General features: G+C 43.4%; 1 long non-coding RNA gene and 1 pseudogene across 1 annotated transcript; both read left to right on the top strand.

Annotated features, from left to right (window-relative positions):
- The first annotated feature begins 6802 nt into the window (after positions 1–6802).
- On the top strand, positions 6803–9723 carry LOC123182286 (uncharacterized; annotated as a pseudogene).
- Positions 9724–9769: 46 nt separating this feature from the next.
- Positions 9770–11677, top strand: LOC123182287 (uncharacterized). The gene is made up of 2 exons (XR_006492078.1): positions 9770–11092; positions 11201–11677. It is a non-coding gene; the product is annotated as an uncharacterized lncRNA (long non-coding RNA).
- Positions 11678–26911: the final 15234 nt, after the last annotated feature.

Here is a 26911-nt window from a genome sequence, read left to right as displayed (position 1 = left end):
CTAAACGGAAAGAGAATTTCGAGACGAAACTCTAGGCGCTTGAATCGCCTGATTCCGATAAACGAGCGAAAAGTTAAACGAAAACGAAGATCCGATCAGAAATCGAGAGCTGAAATAATCGGGAAAAATCCGACGAAAAAGAAAACTGACGAACGGTTAAAGAACGGACGTCCGTTAACAGAGAAAATCCGACGAACACGTTCGTTAAAACGAACGGATCGGTGAACGTTCACTAAATAATAAAACCGAATAAATAAACCGATCTAGAGTTAAAAAAAAACGAACGTTTTTTTAAATATACCGGCAAACGACGGCGAGGTGGTACCTCGTCGGGACGGGGCTCCGGCGGGGCTCGGCTGGGCTCCGGCGAGGGGTGGCGAGGGGGCGGCGAGGGCGGCGGGTGCGGCGGGCTTGGGGCGGCGAGGGGCGGCGAACGGCGGCGGGGTTCGGCGAGCGGGGCGGCGGCTCCTCGAGCTCCGGCGGCGGCGGCGGGTGCGGGTCGAGGCGGGGCTCGGGGTGGCGAGGGAGGGGCGGCGGCGGGGTATATAAGGAGGGGGGCTGCTTGGAGGAGGGGGCAAGGCGGCGGGGCTCCGGCGGAGTCCGAGCCGGACACGAGCGCGGCGGCGCTGGCGTGCTCGCGGAGGAGACGCGCGGCTGGGCCGGCTGCTCGGCTGGGCCTCGGCCCGGCGGGCGCGGCGCGTTTTTTTTTAAACATTCCGCCGAAAAATTCATAGAAAAATAAATAAAAATCCAAAAAAGATAAAACAAATTTTCCCCGTCTATTTAAAATAATTAGAACAGGGTGAACATTTTTTGATACAAAATGCAGTTTTGAAAATGTGCAATATTTTTAATGCAATTAAAATTGCAAATAAAATCCGAATAAAATCCAATATATGATTTTAATATTTTTCCTCCGATATTTCCATTGTTTTGGAGAAGTCATATTTTCTCCTCTCATTTATTTTTAAATGAAATATTTTTCCGGAGAGAAAATAATTAAAACCAAAATCCTCGTTTTATTATTTGATGAAAATCAAATATGAAAAATCGAGAAAATCCCCAACTCTCTCCGAGGGTCCTTGAGTTGCTTAGGATTTATCGAGGATTTGTGAAATGCAATAAAAAAATATGATATGCAATGATGATCTATGTATAACATTCTAAATTGAAAATTTGGGATGTTACAATGGAGCATTCTACAATTAATATAGACTAACCAATATCCAAGCTCAAAATATATAAGTGAAGCACACGAAGAATCTATAAAACCATACTCAAAAGATTTAAGTGAAGCACAAAGAGCATTCTATAAGGTCATACTCAAAAGATATAAGTGAAGCACATGAAGCATTCTATAAATCGATGAAGGGCTATCTCATACTAGCATGGTCCTTAAAGAAAAAGAAAAACACAAAGGACACAAATCATGTGAACAAAACAAAAACCGAGGTATACCGATAATTGTTGAAGAAGAAAGATGGGATGCCAACCGGGGCATCCCCAAGCTTAGATGCCTGAGTATCCTTGGAATATTTACTTGGGGTGCCTTGGTCATCCCCAAGCTTGAACTCTTGCCTCTCTTTATTCTTATCACATCGGTAACTCCTCGTTCTTCGAACACTTCATCCACAAAAACTTAACAAAAACTTTGTGAGATCCGTTAGTATACCAAAGCAAATCACTACCTTTAGGTACTGTTGCAAACTCATTCCAATTTCATATTAGCACTTTATCTACTGTATTCCAACTTCACCATGGTTCATACCCCCCGATACTACCCATAAATTCATCAAAATAAGCAATCAACACATAGAAAACAGAATCTGTCAAAAACAGGACAGTCTGTAGTAATCTGGAAATTTCGTAAACTTGTGTAACTCCAAAAAATTCTAAACAAATATGAAAATTTAAAAAATTTGTACAGAATTAATGTGAAAAAAGTTTCAGACCCATTTGACTTTCCAGTAAAAAATGTAAATTCACGCGCTATAGCCAAAGTTTCTGTTTTTGTACTGCACTTAGTAAACAAGCAATCCAATCATCCTAGAACCAAAGCTTGGCACATTATTTTTATAATACAATGGATATATACAAGGGGATAATTATTTCCAGAGAAGCTTCCATGAATTTTTTTACATTGTTTCCATGAGCATGAACACAAGTGTTCAAGGTCGACCCTCACTTCTCCAATGCATAACCTTCCAATCACTTCTCTTATTGAAAAACTTTTTAGGCATGAGAGGCAAGTAATTTTTTTTGTATTTTCATTCTTTTAGATTTTTTTGTATGTTTCACCCACAACTAAACAGAAAAAGGAAAAACAAAGTCTACTTAGTGAAGAAAGCAAACAAGCACACATGAGAATATCAACCCCACGCTATTGCTCCCCGGCAACGGCCGCCAGAAAAGAGCTTGATAATCCCCAAGTGCAGGGAATCATCGTAGCAATTCCCAAAGGTGGAAGTGATAAGTATGGAGTGTCGAACCCACAAGGAGCTAAAGGTAAGATCAATATTCTCTCAAGTCCTATCTGCCACTGATACGACTCTACATACACCGAACGTTTGCTTCCAACTAGAAACGAGAAATAAAACTACGTTGTGGGTACGAAGAGGATAACTTTGCATGATATCGGAGAGCTAAAACATAAAAGTAGGTGCTGTTATCATAAATTTAGAATATATTACTAAATATTATAAATAGCGAGTGTGGAATAATGATGGGTCGGTGTGCGTAATTATCCTAGGCAATTGTTAACAAGACCGGTAATCACTATTGCAATTTCAAATGAGGGAGAGGCACAAGCTAACATACTTTCTCTTCTTGGATCATATGCACTTATGATTGGAACTCTAGCAAGCATCCGCAACTACTAAAGATTATTAAGGTAAAACCCAACCATAGCATTAAAGCATCAAGTCCCCTTTATCCCATACGCAACAACCCCCTTACTCGGGTTTATGCTTCTGTCATTCAAGCAACCCACTATAAGCGAATCATGAACGTATTGCAACACCCTACATCGGGAATCGCTCACGCTTGCGCGACACGGAGGGCACAATAGGACATCACCAAAATAAAACATACAACTCATACCAATCTAGATCATCAATCAACCCAAAGACAAAGGATATCTACTCAAAACATCATAGGATGGCAACACATCATTGGATCATAATGTGTGGCATAAAGCACCATGTTCAAGTAGGGATTACAGCGGGGTGCGGGAGAGTGGACCGCGTAAAAGAGATGAGGATGGTGGTGATGATGATGGTGATGTTGATGAAGACAATCACCACATCGATGATTCCCCTCCCGATGGCACTCCGGCGCCACCGAGAGAGAGGAGGAGAGGTTCTCCCCCTTGCGCTTCATCCTCCATGGACTCCCCCCTAGATGGGGAGAGGTTCTCCCTCTGGTCCTTGGCCTTCATGGCGATGATGGCCCCTCCGGGATCCTCCACCATGGCCTCTGGTGATGATGGCCCCCTCCGACAGGGTGCCAGAGAGGGCCTAGATTGATTTCTCATGGCTACAGAGGCTTGCGGTGGCGAAACTTCCGATCTAGGTTATTTTCTGGAGGATTGGGCATTTATAGGAGAGGTTGGCATCGAGAACAAGTCAGGGGGCCCCACGGGAAGTCCACGAGGCACAGGGGCGCGCCCTCCACCCTCGTGGGGCCCACGAGACTCCCCTCCAGTAACTCTTTGTTCCATTATTTTTTATATTCTCCAAAAAAATTCTCCGTTGATTTTCAGCGCATTCTGAGAACTTTTATTTCTGCACAAAAACAACACCACGGTAGTTCTGCTGAAAACAGTGTCAGTCCGGGTTAGTTCTAATCAAATCATACCAAAATCATATAAAACTATTGTAAACATGGCATGAATATTTCATAAATTATAGATACGTTGGAGACGTATCACGGATCTCCTCATCTAGGTATTTGATAGAGACAACCCGGTCGTCGGGTTTAACATAATTATGAAGGGAAGTCTTCTTGTCGGACTTGAACTGCAAGGAGCGGACGATCTTTGGTTTAGAGAGGAAGTTTGTTTCAACCCTCAGCTTTTTGTTACCCATCGACTGTGTTAACCTACATGAACGGTAAATGATTTGTTCAGGATACAACACCACCAAAACATAACATAGATTCTGATACGTTCTGACAACGTTAACAAAAAATTCGATAGACAGTACAGTAGGGGGGCAAAAAAGTATAGGAATGATACACCTGAAGTGGGCAGGGGTCTGGTGGGAATGAAGATGAGATGATGCATGGATTGGAGATGCAGAAGACCGAACTAGCAAGGGAAGAGAAAATCAGACAAGAAATGTTGGAGAGGAAAAAAGCACAAGAGGAACTGAAATTGTAGCACAGTCAAAAGGCCTGGAGGAGATTAACAGAGAGTTCGACCCAGATGCTGAGAGAATGGATTTCAGGAATGATGATTATGTTCAAGAGCAGATAGATTATGGAGAATACATGGTGGAGAGTACACAAGTCATACATGATAGAGTGCTGAAGGAGTATGGCAATTATTTAGAGGAATTTCTGGATTCCCAACCTGAAAAAGTCTCTAGCAAAGTGGGCATTGTGACTGATGCAAGACAGGTTAATAGGCATGTCCTAGGGGGAAAACTTAAAGATGTGAACAAGAGCAAAGAAGGAGGACTCAGAGAGATATTGGTGATATGCATACAATGGATAAAGCTGTAGGAAGGGTGAAAGTCAGAAACCTGGAGACTGCCCCAGCTATGAAAACTCAATCTTCTTCTTCTGTAGAAACTGAAAGTTCTAGTTCTAGTTTACCTACTGTTTTGGATACTATCCATGGAAAGTTAGTGCAGATAGCTGCTGGTCTGGGTTTTAAATTAGGAGGAAATGATGTAGAGATAGTAAATAATGTCCAACATTTGAAGAACTTAGAGGCTTCTAGACTTTCTGTTTATAATGCTAGTGTTAACAAACACAAGGAAAGTATTGTTATTAATAATAATATTGAAGAAGGATTTAACATCGAGGAAATAGATGAATTGCTTACTGACGATGAAGGTAAAGAACAAGAGAATGAGGAATTGGATAGTATGATTAGAAACATTGCTGGATTAGGCACTATTTTATAGAGGAAGAAAAATAGTAGAGAATTTCATAAGGGGGTGATAGTTGGAAAGTTTAGAAGCAGAAGTAAAGATAGTAATATAAAAGGTACAAAACTTTTCTGATGGCTGGTTTATTCTGAAATGCGAGGGGACTGGGTGGCCCTGAGAAAATTACCTTTATTAAAAATGTTTTGGTAGAGTTCCAGCTAAGATTCATTTGTATCCAGGAAACTAAAAAAACCACTTATAACTTGGCTTGGCTTGTGAATGTTAGTGGTAATCGCCCTTTCTCCTGGTGCTTTGTTCCTGCTGTTGGACAGCCAGGTGGTCTTTTGAGTGGTATTAATACTGATTTTTATGATATCTTAGATTCTGAAAAAGGATGTCATCATATTAGATTCCTTGTCCGAGATAGAAAAAATGGAGAGAAGTTAAATATAGTAAATGTTTATGGAGCTTCGCATAATAAGGATAAAGAGTACTTCCTGGTTGAATTAGTTCATATATGCAATTCTAATGCTTTTCCTATTATTGTTGGGGGATATTTCAATATCATAAGAAAAAGGGGGGATTCTAATAGGAATAAACCTTTAAATAAGTGGTCTACTCTGTTTAATGCAATTATTGAGAACTGGAAGATCAAAGAAGTAGAACTAAATGGTAGAGTTTTTACTTGGTCAAACAATCAGGAAAACCCTGTTTTTGAGAAATTAGATAGAATTTTAATGTCTTTATCTCATGAGAGTTTGTTTCCTTTGATGATTCTTCGAGCTCTTCCCAGAGTCCTCTCTGACCATGCCCCTCTATTGCTTGATTCGGGGATGAACTTACCTAAGATAGTGAGACCTTTTAAATTTGAACTCTGTTGGTTCCTAAGAGAAGATTTAGATACTCCAGTGTATAATGTTTTGTGTGATGCTTATTATGGTAAAAGTTTGCAAGATCAGTGGCAAAATAGAGCTAGGATACTGAGAAAAACGCTCAAAGGGTTGAATCTCAACTATGTTTGGTTTTACAAAAGGGTCTGTCTATGTTGCATCTAGATGTGAGATAATATCTCACATCTAAATGTGACGTCACCTCCAGAAATTGCCTTCTTTGACAAACAATAGGCTCCCGATCCCCCCTTCCATGTCACTTGTTTGTTTTTTCGGCTTGTAATGTTTTGTTCCTCCCACTCAACCCACCCAGTCCAACTACCCCACCTCCTGGGCCTTGTTTGTTGGTCTTTTTTGCCAACCCACCAGCTCAACTACCCTGCCTCTCGGGCCTTGTTTGTTGGCCTTTTTTTGCCAACCCACCCAGCCCAACTATCTCACCTCCCGGGCCTTGTTTTTTTTGCCTGTTTGTTTGCTAGACAGAAAAAAGGACTGGGCTTTGTTTGACGGTAGATAACAGTTGCTAGCTTGAAGAAGAAGTAAAACCGAGACACGGTTTATGCAGCTTTTGTGCCTACTTTACAGCTGGCCAACCCACCCCACCCCCTCTTCTCTTCGTCCTCCACCCCCCGCAGATCAGTACCGAACCATCCTCATCTACTTCCCGCACCCCTCCTCTCCTCCCCCCACAGCAGCCATGGATGAACAAGACTGAAGATAGCAGAAACCAAAATTGGGGAAACCAGAGGAAGAAGACAAAAATTCTAGAAGAAATCATGACGGGCATTGGAGGCTCTTACCAGGGTGAGTTCATAGTTTGCCCCCCTCCTTGTTCAACCTTCTAGATACTTCTCTGAATGGCAGATGTTAAATTCTGCTCCAAACGAGAAACAAGCAGACGTTGTTCTTGTGCAACCTCGTAGATACTTCTGACCTCTCTCTTTTTCCATCTATTGATGGGAGAAAACAAACAGAGGCTGATCGGTAGGAAAACAGAGCGCACATTAGTTTGGCTGTCAACAGTTTAACATTCTGTTGTCTTGTTCTCTGAATAAAAAAATAGGGCTAAAAAAGCAGAGCATGTGTATAAACATTCACACAAACATAATTTTAGTTGTGCCAAATAAATAAGTACAAGTAAGTGTATTGTAGTGTGAGAAAATTTGATGTACTTTCATAAACTGATCAGGCAAAATAAAGTCTGAAAATAATAACTGTCTTGAATTGTTGCATTGTTTAGAAGGAAGTTTTCAGAAATGGGTGAAAATGCATGATGACAAAATGCCCAGGAAGCAATCACAATCATAGTACCAAACATACAATCAACTGTGCTAGAATTCCTTGGATAACTAAATCACAGTGTGGTGTTTCGTTTTGACAGAAAAATAAAAAAAGATCACAGCGTGTCGTGGTTCAACTTTCCAGTCTTCATCATACAAAATGATGACAACTACAACTGATGTAAAAAAAGGAGTCTGCATCTGATAAAAAATCTGTAGTAAAAGAAAATAAAAGCAGCCACAACTTTCAGTCTTCACATACGAAAACACAAGTATAAACTTTTTGAATATCTATTCCAACAAAAGTTTTGATTCATTGAAAACAATGCATTTTGCAGCAAATGAAGAGATATATGCAGGCGACTACATTGGTACTCACGTACGATCCCGCTTGGAATAATCTGATTGATGACAGAAACAAAGTGAAAACTTACTTGTATGTTTTGATTGTAGCCTGTGCGTTCCCAGTACCCTAGAATCGTGTTTGACCCGTGGCTTTCTCAAATGCAAGGGAACGGAGCTAATTTTCTGCATATGATTCCACCTTACTCATTCGTCTATCCGGTCCATCATTTTGGAACATCAGCAAATCCTCTGGCTGCTGTGAGTAACAATTCAATTCCGATGACTGGACAACATGCTGCCCCATTTGTCCAGTAGAAAGAAGATGTAAGTAAGAATATTGTTTCTTGTCAGTATCCAGTTTGATATGAACTGTATGTAAATGAATACTTGAACCAACCAGAACGAAAACCAAAATGCAGGCATGGTGTTGTGTCAAGGCTTTGGCATGAACATGACATACACACAAATGCTATTTGCTGCTGAATTAGAGGTTTGGACTACTGAGAAAGACAATGTTCTGTTGTTCATATAAAAAGAGTACATGGGTGAGGATATTTGGCTTAACTTTCTTTCGTGCTGTGCAGGCTCCTTTATTTGGTTCACCACACACAGATCGCTATCTTGTTTGTGCTGAGGTATGATTGCAAACTAAGAAAAGGAAAAACACAAAATAAAAATGTTAGAGCAAACTTTATATAATTTGTATACAAATTCTCTTACTGTAGTTTTTATGCAAACAAAAAAAATCTGCAGAATGAGACGTTCATGGTAACTAGGCGCAACACAAGGTTAAGTGACCAAGTAGACATGGACATCCCTGGATCAAGCAACTACCTTGAACAAGATGATACAAGCTACTGGGACAACAACATGATAGATTCTCGGGAGGCCAATTTGTCATTGCAAGATAAAATATGGAATGATGGCATGCCAGCTGCTGGTGCAGACCTCTTGTGAGGTCTTGACATTTGTCCTGGAGAGAATCCAAGTGATGACGACGCATGCAGTGAAGATTCAGACACTGATCCAACAACCTTTGTCAATGTGGTTGTTGTTACTGAAGAAGATGTTGATCAAGTAGTTGTTGCACATGATGATGAACTGAATGTGAATGGTGATGATGAGCAATTGTCACAAGATGATATCAATAACTTTTTGGAGAATTATTCTGCTCTTGCAGCTCAGACTTGTAGCCAGGAGGTTCGCAACCATCATGTGCCTCAAATGGGCATGGACTTTGAAACGTCAAAAGCATCACATACATTCTACAACGACTACTCTTGGTTGTGTGGTTTTGCTGCACGAAAAGCATCAAACTACTGTGGGCAGACCAGCACAGGAGGTGGTGAGTCTTGATGTACTTTTAGATGCAACCGGGCTGGAAAGGTCCTTGATGAAGATGAGCAGGAGGCTAGGAGGATAAAAAGTAAAGAGCGGTGGCAAGAGCGGACTAGAAAGCTTGCACCCGAGACAAGGAAGAGGTGAAGGAACATTATTGATGTCACTGGTTGGCAAACTAAACTTGTAGTCAGCAAAAAAAATGGGAGATGGTTTATCACGGACATAAATCTGGAGCACAACCATGACCTGAGTCCACCGGACGACTCAAAGTTTTTGAGGTCCCATAAACAAATGATAGATGAGGAGAAGTTTTTAGTGAGAACATTCAACTCAATCAAAATACCAACAAGAAAAATTATGGACATTCTATCATTTTTACGACAAGGTCCGCTTCCATACACAAAACAACATGTGACCAATGTGAGGGAATCGATGAGAAGAGAGAATGATAGCAATGACATGATGCAGTTGCTGGACTACTTTAGGGGCAGGCAAGCGGAAGATTCGAGATACTTCTACAAGTTTAAGGTTCATCCGAAAGACCCAAGCAAAGTCCTCTGCATTTACTGGGCTGATGGATACTCAAGGAAAGTGTACAATCTGTATGGAGACAGCCTAAGTTTCGACACAACCTACAAAACCAACAAATACAACCTACCCTTTGCCCCTTTCGTTGGTGTGTCCGGACATGGTCAAAACTGCTTGTTTGCATGTGCTATCATTCAAGATTAAACGACTGACACTTTCACATGGCTGTTTCAAACATTCCTTGAATATATGGGGGGGGGGGGGGGGGGGGGGGGGGGGGGGGGGGGGGGAAGCAACCAGCGACAGTAATCACAGACCAAGACACATCCATGAAAGAGGCTATCCCTGAGGTCTTCAAGCTCTCCAAGCATAGGAACTGTCTGTTCCATGTGAAAAAAGGCTAAGGAGAAGTGCTGCAGGACTTTTGTGACGAAAGGTGATCTCCATGCTGACTTCACTGACATTGTCCACAACTCCCTCACAACTGCAGAGTTTGAAAGGCTGTGGCGATAGATGGTGCAAAAGTATGACATTAAAAATGTTAGCTATTTCAAGATTACGTGGAAACACAGGAGAAGGTGGGCACCGGTCTACTTCAAGACAGATTTCCTTCCACTGATACACTCGACATCTAGGAGTGAAGGCATGAATGCCATCTACAAGGACAATGTAGCATCAACTTACAATGTGATCAGCTTCATGAAAGAATATGAAAAAATATCTGTACGCATACAAGACATGGAAAGGGAGCAAGACTCACTAACAAGGACAACTAAACCAACATTCTGGGTGTGCAATGAGCTTGAGATTCAGGCATCGCAAAAGTACAACCGACAATTTTTTTACCGGTTTCAGAAGCAAATGAAGTTTGCTGCAAAACTGCATGTGCATGTTGTTGAGAATGGATCAAGGTTCGAGGTTTAGAAGTCAAGCATGCTTTCTGTAAAAGATTTTAGGACGCACCGTTATCTTGTACTAGAAAACCTGAGGCAAGAAGATTTTGCTTGCATCTGTGGCAAGTTTCAGAAAGATGGCATTTTATGTGCACACATTCTGCGAGTGCCTGTCCACCTGAACAAGTCTGTCCTGCCTGGCAAGTATTATATAGAGAGGTGGAAACCAAAGGATAGGAAGTATGTAAGACACAAACAGTTCAATATTCCCATGGAACTGATCGAGGCAGGCTGGCATTTGAGGTACGCACAACTCTCGAATCTCCTCAATGAGATGGCTTCCGATGGGGCAGGAATGAATGAGAAGTACTTGTTTGTTGTGAAGGAGAGTGAGAGGATTTTTACTGGGCTTGATGAGATGAATAAGGCAGAGGAGTTGAGAGAGCTTCAGGCAAGAGGGGTTGCCGTGGGAAAAGGTCCTCTAAGTCAAGTTTAAGTACCTCACCCCGATGTCTATGACACACTACAAGACCCGGACGTTGTCGTATCTAAAGGTCGACCAAAAAGTCGTTACCTAACAACTAGGGAGAAGATCCTTTCAAAGAAACAAAATAAATGCAGCCACTACAATAGCCATGACCATAATATTGCTAGTTGTCACAACCTGCATATTGATAAGTCCGAGTTTCAGAAGAAGAAACTAGCAACTAAAAAACCTACAGGTACTTTTTTTTAGTTTGTCACTGTATTTTCTATGATTTGTTTTGTTGTCATTAGTATAAGTCCATACAAAAATATCAAACTAGTCGCTGACAAAACCAAAAAAACAGGTCCTTCTGGTTTGCCAGCTGGCAAAAAGAATGGCGCTAAGCGTCAATGGAAGAAAGCCCCTACCACAGAGGGTGAAGGGGTGCTGTAGTTCAGGAAGAAGATTATTGAAAAAAGTGAATGGAAAAGAAAACATGCAACACCTAGCAGAAAAAAACCTTTCAAGAAAAAGTTGTACCCGATGCGAGAAAAGTACTTCATTGTAATATAAATTATGTGTAGTAGAACAAATTACTTTGATTGGTTGGTACTGTTTGTACCTGGATATAATACTTTGACAGTGTTGGTTCTTGTATACTGCTTGAGCTTTTTCATCATTGCATTTTGCATTGCACTTTCTTCCCCCCTTTAGTCATGTTTAAAAAATCCCTGTGTAAGAAAATAAGCAGAAGTGACAGAGCAAAAAAGAAAAAAAGGTTAGAATTTGTTGAATGGTAATTGAAAAAGTATTTATCATTGTTGATCGAATTCAGTGAGCAGAAAAAATGAGATTTTACCTGCATCTGTTTCTCCTTTCATTTGTCTTTGCGTAGTAGTTTGACAAAAAAATTGAAACACTATCTTCTTTAAAAAAACACAAAAGAAAGAAAAGCTGCGAAAATAAAAAGAAAAAGCATTGGCACAGAACACAAAATTCTTTCCATTGCCCCTCACTGTAGATTTTTTTCACATGAACAAAAAATTCTTTCCGTTACTCTGGTATATCCATTGATTTTCTCAGATTACTCCTCGAGCAAAAACAAAAAATGTACAAAAAAAGAAGACTCTAGAAAATCTAGAGTATTTTTCTTTAGTTGTTCATCCTTTTGCCTGTCTTCCTTGACACACTATGCCAAAGAATTTTCAGCTTCTGCCCCCTTGTAGATCAATGCTGTCCTCAACTGCTGAGAAAAAAGAGAGCTGATGGAAAATAAAAATGTATGTTAGCTTATTTTCCTTCCTCTGTATGTGATAAGAAAATCTGTTGCTGTAAAAAAGAGGAAGAAATCTGTTGCTGTAAAATACTAGTTTATTGACGAAAGTTCTTGACAAGTCTTTTGCCTGTATCAATAGTGTTATGAGGGCTGAACAAGATATCAACAACAAATCTCATCCTTGCATCAACAAGGTCCTTCATCCTGAATTGGGGCTGGAGAGCATTCCGCGAACCCAAGTTTGCGTCCACTTCAGCACAAAAATCCCGCAAGCATCCCTATGTTTTTTTGCAGAAAATAAAAAAAACCATGAACAAGCATCTCTACATGCATTTTTGTGTTTCCACAAAGAAAGACCAGAATGTACCTTCCAATTTGCTTATGGATATTTGGGTATTCTATACCAAAATTTCTGAACCCCATTCTTCTCAGTTTAGATTCTTCCCATGTTTTGATAAAATTGTTTATCTATAAGAAATTGAAGAACAAACATTTTTAGGAACACATGAATGGCTAGTTGTTGCAAAAATACCCAAAAAAGAAAAAGATAATGAAGAACAGTTTGCAAAAACATTGTTCTTACCATCAAATCTTTGATCTCCATGTGAAATGATGACTCCCATTCATAAACTGAATCTAGGAAAATGAATTTTCTTGCGACAATATCAACAATGAACAACATCCAGTGCTCACAATGTACTGATGGAAAGAACAACTGCAATGGGAACAGGTTGTGAGGGGTAAAAAAAGCAATCAGAAAAAGAAAAGACAAACTTGTAAAATGCTCTCCTGCGAGGTTAAAATAAATTTTGCACCGTACAAATTTGGTTTGATGTAGAGGCAATGCTTTTCATGCTCCGTCAAAGCTTATAAGTGCTCTCCTTCTCATTGACATCCTTCCTTCTTCAATAGACCAGGCTTCAAGTAAATAATCTTGTTTTGAGGCAAAAAACAATTAAATTGTCAAACTTCGACCTAAAAAAGTGCGGTAAGTGTTCTACAAAAAAATTAATGACTTGAAATATGTTTTAGTTGGGTTTGAATTGCTTTTTTTTGTAGTTACAGAGATAGTAGTGAAGAAGTAATACTTCTTTGATTGCCTTGGATGGTTGTCTTGAAAGAGCATCTAGCAGAAAACATTGAAAACATAAGCTTCCACATGTCTGTTGGTGTCAAACGAATCACCTAGTTGTCCGAGGGATAGGCTTGTTTTATCAACCAACACTACCCATGAGCTGCATGTGGGTGAAAAAACATCGTAGTTATCTAGAGAAAAAGCACACACAAAAAGATTCAAATAGCGAGCAAAGAAAAAGACTTAAGTAAAATGACCAAACAAAAGAAAGAGAGGTAAAAATGAAAAAATGAATGTACAAAAAAACCTTCTACGAGGTTCAACTTTGCTTAGGGTCAAAATGTTCCTGTGTAGCTGCTTCTCATGTGGCATAAGAGCGCCTCTCAAATCATGATCGAATGGTGAGTAGAGATACTTGCTTGGGCGTACGATCCTTTTGGGAGGCAGATTTTCCTTACCACTTGAGTAACTCCCTAATGTTAGGTTGCTGTTGTACAAATTGTCTGCTGTGTTTACCATATTAGAGCATGAACCATTGAAAAATCTCTCCCCCAGAATTTGAACGTCCGGAGATAACTACAAAACATACAAAAAGGGCACACATAAAAATAGGGTTAGTTTGTTGTTGCATTAAGAAAAAAGCAAAAAGAAAGTTATTGCTACACAAAAAGAGGGGAGAACAGATTTACCTGTAACTCATCAATGACAGGGATTGATTGATCTTTAGTCCCTTCTTGGTCATCTTGTTCAATGAACTCATCTAGAAAAAGCCTCTTGCCGAGAAATGGTGTTGTTGAGTAACTCTGCAAATTAGGACAAATTGTTGAAAAGGACGTGTTCAGTAACTAAGCAGAAAGGTAACAAAAAAACTACAGAGCACCACAAACACAAAACATTTTAATGCCCCCAAAAATATCCAAAAAAATGGAGAAGAAAAATAAATGACAACATAAGAAATATAGTAGCGTATAAAGAAAGGTTTAAGGGGATTGGATTATACCTTCTTGTTCTTTTGTGATGAGCTTTCAGCATTCTCATAGTTCCATGTTCTCATTGGGCAGTAACATGTTTTTGCTCTGTCCCAAGTGGTTGACGTGTGTGCGATAGGAGATGTCATAAAAAATGTGTGTGGCATTTTAAAATCAATCAAAAAAAGGGTGAGTGTGCTTTTGGTATCTATAAGGAATTTGCTTATAAACAAAAGATAGCAACAACAAAAGAAGGAAAAAGCCAGAAAAAACATACCGAGTCAACAATGCCATCTTTTTCTTTGAATCCGGGGAGAAAGTTTCTGTACTTGGACATCTTTGTTGTCACAGGCTCTCTCTGCACAATGTACGGAGGAATCACTCAGCGTTGTTTGCTCATGCTACAAAAAAAATAGGGAATAAAGGAGAAAAGAAAACTGTTAGAGATGGGCTTGTGCAAATGGTAAGAGGGTTTTCAGACACTAGTTTGATTCCCTCCTTACTTGTATTCCATGGATATTTTTTCTTTGCTTCCTGAATTGAATAAAATTGGACTGGGTGAATTTTGTAGGCAACAAAAAGGTATTGTTTAAGATGGAAAATTGAAAAAAAGGAAAGCCAAAGAAAATGCGTGTGGAAAACAATTACCTCTATTTGGGCATGGTATGCTTGCGAGTCCATCTCTAAATCGCGCCACAATTTTGGCTTTGTTATTTCATTCCCACATTCATCATGGTCTACAAGAATTCTGAAGCTAGGTGTCATATCATTAGCAAAGAAATACTTTTGTCTTGCAATGTCCAATGGATGCAGAGTGTCTTGGAACTCTTCCACATGTTTCTGCTTATCATCTATCCCGCCTTCATGAAAAGAAAAAGGGAAAAAGGGAAAAATGATATTTTTTTGAAAAAATGGGTTGTTACCAGTAACATGAAGAAAAAATTACCATATATACTGAACGAAAAGAGAAGAGTGTTGGTAGTACTGTTTGATAGTGGTATGTTAATATCAATATTAAGTTCCACATTTTCCCCCTGATCTCTGACTTCATTCAAACAAAAATCATCTTACAAAAAAGGGGAGAAAGTAAAGAATAAAAATAAACAAGGAAGTGAGAATCTTTAGAAAAAAATGATGTTTCGAGGAGTGAGCTTGTTGGGAGACAGGGGTCAGGAGTTTTTTGCTAGAAAAAACCTTTGTTATTGTTGTCTTGTTGGGAGGCAGGGGTGTCAAGTTCTACACACTCAAGTGCCGCTGCTTGCTTTGCTTGATCCACTGGTTTGGTGTCGATACAATGCTAAGTTTTAAAGAAGAAGAAGATGTTGAGTTAGCTCTATACAAAAAACAGATAGATCAAAACCTCTGAATGATGGTGCTAAGAGAAGCTGAAAGAAATTCCTTGGGGGTGTACCTCAGATTGATTACTATTAACAGCGTTATGTTGGAACCCTGAAAATATTGGTGCTACATGCGTGTTGGGTTCCTCCTTTGAGTTGATGTCTTGCTCCGTGCTTTCCAGTGCTCTTGCCAATCTAGCTGATAACAACATGTAGTCCAGGCTAGTACTCTTTTCTAGTGCTACATTTTGAGCATTGCACTCGGGGATCTTGGTATCTGCGTCCAGAATATTCATGTCTGATTGGTGTGTGGCAACGTCGCTATTCTGCATGGTTTATTCCTAACCCACAACATAAAAAGTGAAAAAGGATGGTGATAACCCACAAGTATAGGAGGTCGCAACAGTTTTCGAGGGTAGAGTATTCAACCCAAATTTATTGATTTGACACAAGGGGAGCCAAAGAATATTCTCAAGTATTAGCAGTTGAGTTGTCAATTCAACCACACCTGGATAACTTAGTATCTGCAGCAAAGTATTTAGTAGCCAAGTAGTATGGAAGTAACGGTAACGGTAGAAAAAGTAACATTTTTGGGTTTTGTAGTGATTGTAACAGTAGCAACGGAAAAGTAAATAAGCGGAGAACAATATGTTAAAAGCTCGTAGGCATTGGATCGGTGATGGAGAATTATGCCGGATGTGGTTCATCATGTAACAATCATAACATTGGGTGACACAGAACTAGCTCCAATTCATCAATGTAATGTAGGAATATATTCCGAATATAGTCATACGTGCTTATGGAAAACAACTTGCATGACATCTTTTATCCTACCCTCCCATGGCAGCGGGGTCCTAGTGAAAACTAAGGGATATTAAGGCCTCCTTTTAATAGAGTACCGGACCAAAGCATTAACACATAGTGAATACATGAACTCCTCAAACTATGGTCATCACCGGGAGTGGTCCCGATTATTGTCACTTCGGGGTTGTCGGATCATAACACATAGTAGGTGACTATAGACTTGCAAGATAGGATCAAGAACTGTCACGACTGGTTTTTCAATAAAATAATTATTGAGAAACCAGTCCCTGTTACGGACCAGCGAGGAAGAATTCCTTCTCACTGATAGACAATACATTGGTCACAGAAGAAAAAAATACCAGGAGTACTAAATATAATACAAAGTTGAGCAGAGACTGCCCAACAATTTATTACATGCACGCCGATAAAACAACACGGCGGATAGGGTGGCAAACTGCTAACTCATGATAAAAAAAACGGTGGTGGAAATATCATCGCGAAGCGAGTGACATGATTCCAGACTACTACAACTCTTCGAGCGTCGGAGTGAGGCTCGAGAAGACTTATTGCGGGGGGCGGAAGCGTAAACGATACAAGTGACCAATATCCGGGATTGCGCAGGACTGACTGGGACTCCTCTAGGCGTCGGACGCGCTATCAAACTCTTCATCCAAGAGATCGCCTTCGTCAACATCTGGCCAAATCAACAAGCCAGGTGAGTACTATGAAAGTACTCGCAAGACAGTCCGGACATAAGGTATAACAAATGCAAACATGAAGCACATGAATAAGTTAACCAGTGCGATCAGACACAGAGATAATAAATACTGTGTGCCAAGCGAGGGTCTGAATGACGCCTCGGCGGAAACTGCAGAATAGTAATGCGGGTGCCAAACGAGTGTCTGAAAGACTCCTCGAGCGGAAAATGGGGAATAATAATACTGGTGCCAAACGAGTGTCTGAAAGACTCCTCGAGCGGAAAATGCGGAATAATAATACTGGTGCCAAACGAGTGTCTGAAAGACTCCTCGAGCGGAAGATGCGGAATAACAATGCCGCAGTCGGGCGTCGGAGTGACACCACATAAAGGGCTTATAACAGAAAATAAAGACAGTACATGCCACAGTCGGACGTCTGAGCGACATCGCATAAAGGGCTTATATTTAAAGTGAGAAACGAGTACACGCCACAGTCGGACGTCTGCGCGACGTATCATAAAGGGCTTAAGTTGTAACACAACAATACAATAGTTCGGGAATATAACTTAACACAAGCACGAGACAAATATAATGTTAGTCCATCCACAGGAATAACAATGAAATTGAATTTACCACTGAGCTTGTTCACCGGGGGCAAGTTTTCACACGGATAGATTTGGATGTAAGATCTACATTACTGATCATGGATACGATGATTTGGAAAGAATTGACTCTGCAGAGTTTGTACCTAACCACAACCAACGGATTTCGGTAGTCATGTGGACTAGTTCCGTCTACGGTGTTCTGGAAGGAACACGTCTAACCAGTACACACCCAATTTAACCATCCGAAGCCAGGGATCACCCTCAGCAACATTCAGGAAAAACCCTGAGTCAGGGAGGCTACAACCTCGCGTAGCATGGGATCAAATTTCTATACGCGCGCTATAAGCGGGTGCCCCCCTCTCGGTCCCAACCGGAAACACCCATGCCCCCTGACCGAATGACTGGCTTTAATCCTGGGCCAAGGTACCATCATCCCGGCCTCTCTATTTGGTGTGTACACGGAAAGAGGTTACCAACTTACTAAACCGTATCCTGGCAATGAGACATGTGGTAGCACGGAAAGGGGAAGGGACGATAACACGGCTCCAACCATGTTAACGTCGAAAAAGTCGGATGACACAAGGCTGGCATGCTACAACAGTACCACCTTGCTGCCCTTCATGTCACCACATGATTAGGCCACCTCTCAAGAGAGGTCATCGCAACCTTGGAACATGCGGGGAAAAGATCGATAACGTGGCTCCAACCACGTTAACGCCGAAGAAAGTCGGATGACGCAAGGCTGGCATGCTACAACAGTACCACCTTGCTGCCCTTCATGTCACTACATGATTAGGCCACCTCTCATCAGAGGTCATCGCAACTTCGGAACAACTGGGTCGTTGCCTTACAAGCAACGAGGTATTTATCGACACTCACATGCCACGCACAACTTTCACATGAACATGCAAAACATCTGCCATATCAAATGTTCAAACATGCTTGCCTGGTTCGGAGAAGTCGGAGTCTAGCTCGGCGAAGTTCGCGGCTCCGTCACCTCTCCCGGAACCTACGGCAATCACGAAACGGGGTACTAACGTGAAAACCAACACATGCACAGAAACCTTGCCAAATATTTTTCAATTAAATCCCATAAAAAACTAGATAAAATTTGAAGGTTGTCAGAAAAAGAATCACTCAAAAATACCTTTTCATTAAAAAGTTATAAAGGTTTCTGTCCAGGGACCTTTCTGTAATGAAACAGAAAAGTTCCAGGGTTTTAACTGAGAAAACAGAAAACGGTTCGTTTGGAAATGCGCAAGCGCAAGAGAGAAGACGTATTTTTCCCGAAGGCGCCAACAGAAAACGTTTCGGGGAAATAAAACAGAGGCTGACACGCGGGGCCCGCATGTCAGATTTGAAAGCTCGCCGGCGCCCGAAGACGGCGGTGGATGCCGGCGTCGAACCACAACGAGTTAGGAGAAACGGAGGGTACCAAGAGCTTCAGTGTCTTCTTCCGCATCGGTGGGTGGTGGACTCGTCCAACGGGGAGCACCACGTCGACGGCGACACTATCTCCGGCGGACGGCGGTTCGGGTAAGGTTGGGGAACTCCGGTGGAGGGCTGCAAAGAACGAATTGAGGCGCGGGTCAGAACGGGTGATGCAAGGAGAAGCTACTGGCAAGAGAATGGAGGCGGAGGAGCACACACGGGGGCGAATCGGGCTGGATCCCGTGGCGGACCGCGGCGGCCGGAGTCGAGGAAGGAGACCTCCTCGGGGCTCTTCCAGTGTCTGGGCGTGCTCTAGGGGAAGTGTAGGGCTGGTGGGTGCTCGAGTTGAAGCTCGGGGCCCCTATTTATAGGCAGCTCGACGGGGTGGCCGTGAACGGAGAATCGCTGGCGAGCGATTACGGCGGAGCAGTGGGTTGGCAGGGGGTTTGAGCGGTCGAGCAGCATCAGTGGATGTTACTGGACTCGATTTGCAGCTGAACGGGGCTGGTCTTGGCGTAATGGCGTCTGCCCGCGGTGAGGTGACCGCACGGGCTCAACGGCGGCAGAGAGCGCGCTCCGCGCTCTGCGGTTCACGACGAGAGCGGTAGCGCGTTCGGGGGAGTGGAAAGCCACGCGGCGGGCTCCGGTGGTTTGGGCGGCGTTGGGTGGAGTCGGCGGCGCCGTGTCTCCCGCTGGCGTTCGCAAAGCCGCCGCCGGCGTCGGTCACGGGGCGGTGCACCTTCTGCTGCTCGTCGCCGATGCCCGCAAGATGCCAGGCACTCGTGCGGTGCAGGAACGAGAGGGCGAGGACGAGGAGCAAGGCGACGCGAGGGTACTGGCGAGATCGACGCCCGTCTCTGAAGAAAACGACAGTGAGCACTGACTGAACTCTGAAGTTAACTGAACTTGACAGTGACCATGCACTGCAGGTGTTTGACAGTAGGTTTTGGTAAAGAGATAAATTTTTCTGGAGCTGTAACTTGGTGAGATGATCACTCCAAACACCCAGGGGCTGCATGAATTTACTTGGAATTTTTGGAGAAAGTTTTGAATGAATTCCACCAAATTTGGCAAATCTGGTCCAAACTTGCAGCTGATGTAGTTTGAAATTTTTGAACTGGAGACCAGTGGATCTTCATGGTTCCAGGTTGAGGGTTCAAAGGACTAGGAGGGGAAGGAAGTTTGGTGGTAAAAGTCCAAACAGAAAATGGAGTTCCTTTGTAAATCTCCAAGTGGTGGAATAGAAGGCAGAAAATATTTGAATAGAATTTGAATGGAAAATAAATACATGGGGAGGTCCAACTTGCTGGATTTGATGTAAATCATGATCCAGAGGTGAGGGATGAGTTAGGGGAGATCATTTGCACTAGGGCCATGGCAAGAAAGAATAGTTGAAAGTGGCAAAGGACTTTCCAAAAGCCATAGTGCAAACTTCAAAAAGTTTTTCAAAAGTTATTTTCCCAAATGAAAACCATTTTGTCTTGAGTCCAAAAGAAAAGCAAGAACCTCCATGGTCAAAGGCAGATCTTGGGTGAACCCAAATAAAAATTTTGCCATAAAGAAAATATATGAGAGGGAGAGTTCTCTTGAAGAAAATTTTTTAAATCACTCCCCCCAAGTAAAAATAAAAATCTTTTTTTTGAAAAATCCAAATAAAAACCTGGGTGTCACAACACCTACCCCCTTAGGAAAAATCTCGTCCTTGAGATTTCTGCTGATCCTCAAATAGATATGGATACTCTGCTCGAAGGAAATCTTCCCTTTCCCATGTGGCTTCATCCTCAGTGTGGTTGCTCCACTGAACCCTGAAAAATCTTGTCGTTTTCTGACGGGTCCTCCGTTCAGACTCTTCTAAAATCTTTACTGGCCTTTCTCTGTAGGTGAGATCTGGTTGCATATCAATGTCTTCATGAGGTACATGTTTCTCCGGGTTATTCACACATTTCCTCAACTGCGAGATGTGGAATACGTCATGGACGTCTGACAGCTCCTTGGGCAGGTCTAGTTGGTAGGCTACCGTGCCTCTTCGTGCCTTCACACAAAATGGTCCAATAAATCTTGGGGCTAGTTTCCCCTTAATTTTGAACCGTTGCAGACCCCTCATAGGAGATACTCGGAGGTATACGGAATCACCAGGTTCAAAGCTGACCTCACGATGCTTCTGATCATAGTAGCTCTTTTGTCGGCTCTGCGCTGTCTTGAGTCTGTCCCTGATTTGTTTAACTTTTTCCTCGGCCTCCTTAAGCATATCTGGGCCGAAGATACGGCTGTCACCTGTTTCTGACCAATTCAATGGGGTACGACACCTCCGTCCGTACAATGCTTCAAAGGGTGCCATTTGCAAGCTGGCTTGGTAACTGTTGTTGTACGCAAATTCGGCATACGGCAAACTCTCTTCCCAACTGGATCCATAGGTGAGCACACAGGCTCTTAGCATATCCTCTAGGATTTGGTTTACACGTTCTGTTTGTCCATCTGTCTAAGGGTGGTATGCTGTACTGAAAGCTAGTTGCGTGCCCAGAGCTTGTTGTAGGTGATCCCAAAATTTGGAGACGAATTGGGTGCCTCGGTCTGATATTATAGTCTTTGGGACTCCGTGCAAGCAAACTATGCGGGAGAGATAGAGTATTGCCAGTCTTTGTGTGGAGTAGGTAGTCTTCACGGGAATGAAGTGAGCAACCTTGGTTAGTCGGTCTGTGATGACCCATATGGCGTCATTTCCACGCTGTGATCGGGGTAATCCGACAATGAAGTCCATTCCGATTTCATCCCATTTCCACTCCGGTATCCTGTTAGGCTGGAGTAGCCCTGCTGGCTTTTGGTGCTCGGCCTTGATGCGCTGACATGAATCGCAACAAGCAATAAATGTGGCTATATCTCTTTTCATACCGTGCCACCAAAATCTTTCCTGGATGTCCTTGTACATTTTGGTTCCTCCAGGATGGATCGAGTATGGGGCGGTGTGGCTTTCCGTCAAGATCTGTTGCTTGAGTTCCTCAATGTTAGGTACGCAAAGCCTGTCCCGGTACCATAATGTTCCTTAACTGTCTGTGACGAATTCTGAAGTCTTACTATGGCTCATTTTCTTCTTTATGCCTTCGATGCTGGGATGTCCCTGTTGAGCCTTCTTGATTTGTTCCACTAGGGTGGGTTGTATCTCCAGGTTCGATATGGTGCCCTCAGAGACTAACATCATGTTGAGCCGAGTGAACTCTCGCTGAAACTCAGGCCTCAAGTTTTGCTGACCGTTACTGTCCGGGCTGGGGTTTCGACTAAGGGCATCGGCCACCACATTTGCTTTTCCTGGGTGGTAGTGGATGCCGACGTCATAGTCTTTGACCAGTTCCAACCAGCATCGTTGGCGTAAATTCAGCTCTGGCTGTGTGAAAATATATTTGAGGCTCTTATGGTCTGTATATATTTCACAACGATTTCCCAACAGAAAGTGCCTCCACTCCTTGAGTGCATGTATAACTGCTGCTAGCTCCAGGTCATGTGTTGGGTAATTTTCCTCATGTTTTCGCAGTTGCCTGGAGGCATATGCGACAACTTTGCCGTCTTGCATTAGTACACATCCGAGACCTTTTCGGGACGCGTCACAATACACCTCAAAGCTCTTGTGTATGTCTGGTACGGTTAAGACTGGTGCGGTTGTTAGCTTCTTCTTGAGTTCTTGGAAGCTCTGCTCACATGCTTCCGTCCATACGAATTTCTTGTCCTTCTTGAGTAACTGTGTTATAGGTTTTGCCACAGTGGAGAATCCTTCAATAAACCTCCTGTAATACCCGGCCATCCCTAGGAAACTCCGCACATCTGTAACATTCGCGGGTGGCTTCCAGTCTAGTATGGCCTTGACTTTTTCTGGGTCTACGGCCACGCCTTCTTGGTTCAAAATATGGCCCAAGAAACCAACTTGTCTTAGCCAAAATTCGCATTTGCTAAATTTGGCGTACAACTGATGTTTCCTCAATTCTCCCAAAACAATCCTGAGGTGCTCAGTATGTTCTTCTGGCGTCCTTGAGTAAACCAGAATGTCGTCGATGAATACCACCACAAATTTGTCCATGAATTTCATGAATACTTTGTTCATGAGGTGGACGAAATATGCGGGGGCGTTTGTTAGTCCAAACGGCATCACCATAAACTCGTATAACCCATATCTGGAAGTGAATGCTGTCTTGGGGATATCCTCTGTTCGTACCTTCAGTTGATGGTATCCTGATCTCAAATCAATCTTTGAAAATACTTTAGCTTGTGCGAGCTGGTCAAACAAATCATTTATCCGTGGCATCGGGTATTTGTTTTTGATGGTGACCATATTGAGGGCTCGATAGTCTATGCATAGTCTCAGTGTCCCATCCTTCTTCTTGGCGAACAATACGGGCGAACCCCATGGTGAGGAGCTGGCTCGTATAAACCCCTTGTCCAGTAATTCCTTTATCTGCTTCTTCAACTCCACCAATTCTGAGGGTGCCATTCTATACGGCTTCTTATAAATGGGAGCGGTGCTAGGTGCTAATTCAATGCTGAACTCGATCTCTCAATCTGGTGGCATACCTGGTAGTTCTTCCGGGAACACATCAGAGAACTCGCATACCACTGGAACTTTTCTCAGTTCTGCAATGTCCATTTTGTTTAGTTTTGGTTTCTGTGACCGTGGCCTTTCTTGAGTGGAGACCCTTATAGTCTTGCCGTGATGGTGGGTGAGAATCACTGCCCGATTGAAGCAGTCGATGAATCCTTTGTTGGTGGTTAACCAGTCCATTCCTAAAATGACATCCAGTCCTTTACTTTCCAACACAATGAGATTCGCGTGGAATGGTAGTCCTTCGAACTCAATGACCACTCCTTGGCAGTAACCCTGAGCAATCTGCTTATTCCCGGGGGACTTGATGATCATAGACTTTTCCAAGGGGAGTATCGGAAAACCGTGTTGCGAAACAAAACTCTTCGAAACGAACGAATGGGAAGCTCCAGAATCAAACAAAACCGTGGCAGGTACTGTGTTGACAGGGAACGTACCGAGCACGATGTCTGGGGCATTCTGCGCTTCTTCCCTGGTCACATGGTTCAAGTGACCCTTCCTGTGGTTGTTGTTGGGATTGAAGTTGTTGCGCTTGGGGGCGGGATTGTTTCCACCATTGTTCGGCTTGGGTGCCGAGTCTCTTGGCTTCGGGCACTGTTTAGCATAATGCCCTTGCTGACCACAAGCATAGCAGGTGACTCCTGGACGGTACGTGAACTCTTTGTCCTTGGCATGAAACTGTCCGACGGGCCTTGGCTCAGTAGTCGTGGATCTCCTTGTGTCTGTCCTTGGGACCTCAGCCTTGCCTCGGTTGCTGCGGGCAAGAGTCGTCTTGTCCCTCTTCCGCTTGCGGATATCTTCCAGACTACGGCGCTCATTTTCCAAGGTAATGGCCTTGTCCACCAGCGTCTTAAAATCCGGAAAAGTGTGTACAATCAGCTGGCATCTTAGCGCTGGTGCCAGGCCGTCCAGGAATTTTTCCATCTTCTTGTTTTCTGTCATGTGCTCGTCGTAGGCATAGCGAGACAGTTGGGTAAACTGGCCGTTGTATTCTGTGACGGACATGCCTCTTTGCTTCAGGTCATCAAACTCTCTTTTCTTGATCTTTAGGATGCTCCTGGGGATGTGTGCCCCACGGAAGCCTTCCTTGAATTCTTCCCAGGTGATGTTGTGTTCCCTGGGGTGCATGTGTAGGAAGTTTTCCCACCATGCTGCGGCTGCTCCAGTAAGGTAGTGTGGTGCATAAAGCACCTTCTCATGATATGAGCATTGAGCGATAATCAGTTTCCTTTCAATCTCACGAAGCCAATCATCGGCTTCCAGCGGCCTATCGGTGTGAGCAAAAGTTGAGGGGCGAGTCTTCTGCAACTCGGATAACTTGGAATGTGGTTGATAGTGTTCACGGTGGTTTCCCATGTTGATGACATGGTTCATCATCTCTTGGTGTTGTTGCTGACTTTGCTCGAAGAGACGGCATACTTGAGACAGTGCTGCTTCGCTGTCTTGTTGGCTGGACTGACCCCGAGTGAAATTGTTGCTGGTCTGTGTCCCGTAAACCTCTTCTGGCTGATTGGGCATGGAGCGAGTCCAAGGGCGAGACATTATTCCAGTCTGGGGTATCATTTGCAAAACCCATGAGAAAAACTGTGTAGCACGAGGAAAACCCTTGCAAAGATAATAATCAAAAAGGCTTCTAGGTTTTCAAAGAAACGCAAATAATTTTTCATGGAGGAGAAGTGCTTAACATAAAATCTTACATGCGAAAGCAAATACAAGATACAGCACTCAGGCTGTGTGTACACAATCCTGACATGTTATTAGAACTAGCGTACTACTCCGGAAGGTAGCAAACCCACCAATACAAACTAGCGTACAGATAAGAACAACACATCATACAAGCAGACATAACACGCGGCTACTCGGTGCTCTCAGTCGGAGATGGTGAAGATCTCCTTCCCCTTGCCGACGGCAAGGCTCAGCGGTCCAGGAGAATCAACCTCCTCCTCTCTAGCTGGTCCCTGGCATGCGACGCTGCGCTGCGGTGATGGTGTGGGGGCGACTGGTGGTAGAGCGCGTGCGGCAGGCGGTGCGACTCCGACTGGAGTAGGGGCGATGACTCGGTCGAACTCCTCAGTGGTAGGCAGACGGCGAGCAGTGGCCAAAACGGTCGGTGCATACGAGGCTGAAGACGAGACGAAAGTCAGAGGCGGCACCGTGTGGAGAAGCTCCTTCCTGCTGGCAGGACCGCCCCGGACTAAGTCCATGCGGGCAGCCACAAGATCGTCTACGAGGTTGTCGAAAGACTCCTCCAGAGCCTTGAGATACTCCACAACCATCTCGATGGCTTCGTCTCTTTCTCCCCGATGGCAGGCGAACGCATAGTGGCTGGTGTATGGCACATGGCATGGGAGGTAGCGGTAGCGACGAGTCTTCATCGTAGGAAGGATGTCCTGAAGGCGAGCTATCGCCTCACGGGCAGCCATCTGCATGGCTCTTCCCGTAAAACGGAAGTGGCGAGCAGCAGATCGTCCTCCCCTGAACTGCACCACGGCTTGGTGCATAGACACGTCGTCACTGAGCTTGTGCTGATAGAGGGTGAACTCCGGGCGAGCTGCTGGCCCGATCGCGAGCTTGGTGATGGAGACGAGGAGCTTGACAAACCCCTCGGGCACGTTGGTGAACACTCGATTCTCACAGCTGCTGCCAGCCATCTACAAAAGTAGGCAAAAATTCTGAGTAGTCATGTCATAAATTTATGATGACCAACAGGAAATAGCTACAATTGCAAAATGCTGAAAAAGCACAAAAGACGCTAATAACCGATTAGCGATCGCACCTAGTGGCTTCCTACAGTCATCCTGGCTCTGATACCAAGCTTGTCACGACCGGTTTTTCAATAAAATAATTATTGAGAAACGAGTCCCTGTTACGGACCAGCGAGGAAGAATTCCTTCTCACTGATAGACAATACATTGGTCACAGAAGAAAAAATTACCAGGAGTACTAAATATAATACAAAGTTGAGCAGAGACTGCCCAACAATTTATTACATGCACGCCGATAAAACAACACGGCGGATAGGGTGGCAAACTCCTAACTCACGATAAAAAAAATGGTGGTGGAAATATCATCGCGAAGCGAGTGACATGATTCCAGACTACTACAACTCTTCGAGCGTCGGAGTGAGGCTCGAGAAGACTTATTGCGGGGGGCGGAAGCGTAAACGATACAAGTGACCAATATCCGGGATTGCGCAGGACTGACTGGGACTCCTCTAGGCGTCGGACGCGCTATCAAACTCTTCATCCAAGAGATCGCCTTCGTCAACATCTGGCCAAATCAACAAGCCAGGTGAG

The sequence above is a fragment of the Triticum aestivum genome, chromosome 1D, assembly GCF_018294505.1.
Source record: "Triticum aestivum cultivar Chinese Spring chromosome 1D, IWGSC CS RefSeq v2.1, whole genome shotgun sequence".
Taxonomy (NCBI): Eukaryota; Viridiplantae; Streptophyta; class Magnoliopsida; order Poales; family Poaceae; genus Triticum; species Triticum aestivum.
Note: the sequence above shows the minus strand (reverse complement) of the source record. Positions and strands in the feature narration are given on the sequence as shown.